We start from the raw sequence: 2,402 nt of genomic DNA on the forward strand, positions 1-2,402 counted from the left end.
GAATGAAGCCGTTAGTTTGTCTCTCTGGTTTCATCCATAAATTCAGATATTAAACATGATTAAATATGTGTCTGATACTTTATAATAACAGATGGAAGCTCCAGTGGTTTTGCACATTTTTCTCTTTGTGGTTGTTTTGCATGTTTTCAAGTTGTTTTGCACCTTTTTATGGTCTATTGTGTTTCTCTGCTTGGTGGTTTTGCATCGTTTGTTGTAGTTTTGCATCTTTTTTTATGTAGTTTTAGATCTTTTCTCATAGTTGTGCACCTTTTTATGGAGTTGTGTCTCTCGTTTTGATGGTCTTGTATGTTTTCAAGTTGTTTTGCACCTTTTTGTGGTCGTAATTTGGTGGTTTTACATCTTGTATAGCTATTTTTACCATTTCATGATGTCTCTTTTTGGTGGTTTTGCATGTTTTTAAGTTTTTTTGCACCTTTTCTTGGCCTGTTGTGTCTCTTCTTGGTGGCTTTGCATCATTTGTTGTAGTTTTGCACCTTTTTTTGGTGGTTTTACATCTTTTCTCATAGTTTTGCACCTTTTTTTGGTGGTTTTGCATCGTTTGTTGTAGTTTTTCATGTTCTTTCGTGGTAGTTATGTAGGTTTTTTGGTGGTTTTGCTTCTTTCACATCTTTTATAGCTATTTTGCACCATTGTATGATCTGTTTTGTGTCTCTTTTAGGTGGTTTTGCATCGTTGGTTTTAGTTTTGCACATTTTTCATAGTAGCTGTGTCTCTCTTTGTGGTGGTTTTGCATGTTTTTAAGTTGTTTTGCACCATTTTATGATCTGTTGTGCGTCTCTTTTTGGTGGTTTTGTAGGTAGTTTTATATCTTCTCTCATAGTTTTGCACCTTTTTATGGTCATTGTGTCTCTTTTTGTGGATGTTTTGCATAGTTTGTTGTCGTTCTGCACCTTTTATGGAGTTGTGTCTCTCGTTTTGATGGTCTTGTATGTTTTCAAGTTGTTTTGCACCTTTTTGTGGTCGTAATTTGGTGGTTTTACATCTTGTATAGCTATTTTGTACCATTTCATGATGTCTCTTTTTGGTGGTTTTGCATCATTTTTGTTGTAGTTTTGCACCTTTTTGTGGAAGTTATGTCTCTTTTTGGTGGTTTTGCATGTTTTTAAGTTATTGCACCTTTTTTTGGCCTGTTGTGTCTCTTCTTGGTGGTTTTGCATCATTTGTTGTAGTTTTGCACCTTTTTTTGGTGGTTTTACATCTTTTCTCATAGTTTTGCACCTTTTTTTGGTGGTTTTACATCTTTTCTCATAGTTTTGCACCTTTTTTTGGTGGTTTTACATATTTTCTCATAGTTTTCTCCCCCTTTTTTGGGCTGTTGTGTGTCTCTTCTTGGTGGTTTTATACCGTTTTTTGTAGTTTTGCACCTTTTGTGGTAGTTTTGCACCATTCTATGATCTCTTGTGTGTCTTTGTTTGGTGATTTTGCATCTTCTGTAGTAATTTTTGCACCTTTTTGTGGTAGTTGTGTCTCTTTTAGATGGGTTTGCATCATTTGTTGTAATGTTGCACCTCTTTTTGGTCTGTTGTGTGTCTCTTTATGGTGGTTTTGCATAGTTGGTTGTAGTTTAGCACCTTTTTCATGGTAGTTATGCACCTTTGTTGGTGGTTTTACATCTTTTATTGCTATTTTGCACCATTTCATGATCTGGTGTGCATCACATTTTGGTGGTTTTGCATCTTTTCTCATAGTTTTGCAGTTTTAATATCATAAAAAGTAACTAAACCTGTCAGTAAAAGTACAATATTCCCCTCTGAGATGTTGTGGGTTAGAAGTATAAAGTATAAAATAAAAATCAAAACAGGAATAGAACGCCATAAGAGTTGTTATGTTGTAAAATATGAAGTGAAGTGATTTGTACAGTAGTTGATGAAACACGACTGAACTTTTTCCTCCGGAGGAATAAAAGCAGAGAAATGTTTCTCGTGGAGTTTAATGTGAAGCAGGCGGAGGAATGTTTGTGGTTCTCCACCCGAACAAACTCTTCTTCATCTTTCATTTCATTCAGCATCATCAATTCATTCCAACCGCATTCTGACAGCCAGCTGCCTCATATTTCACCCTCCAGTTTTCACAAGAAATGTACTATTATCAAGACAAAAACTCACAGATTTATGTAAAAAAAAACCTCAAAATGCACAAGAAAAAGTTAAACAAACTTCTCAGAACAAACTCAGTGTTTTAGTGGCTGCAGATGGATTTCTGATGTTGTTTCTCAGAGAAAAAACGTCTGAATTGTTTAGATTTTAATGTCAATAAATTAATGAAAAGAAAACAGATATTCTTCAAGAATAAAGGGGCAAATTTACTCGAAAGGCCTCAAAAATGTATGAGAAAAACAGTAAAATTTTTATTAGAAAAACTCACAAATATATTTTTAAAAA

This window comes from Centropristis striata, chromosome 20 (assembly GCF_030273125.1).
Source record: "Centropristis striata isolate RG_2023a ecotype Rhode Island chromosome 20, C.striata_1.0, whole genome shotgun sequence".
Lineage (NCBI taxonomy): Eukaryota > Metazoa > Chordata > Actinopteri > Perciformes > Serranidae > Centropristis > Centropristis striata.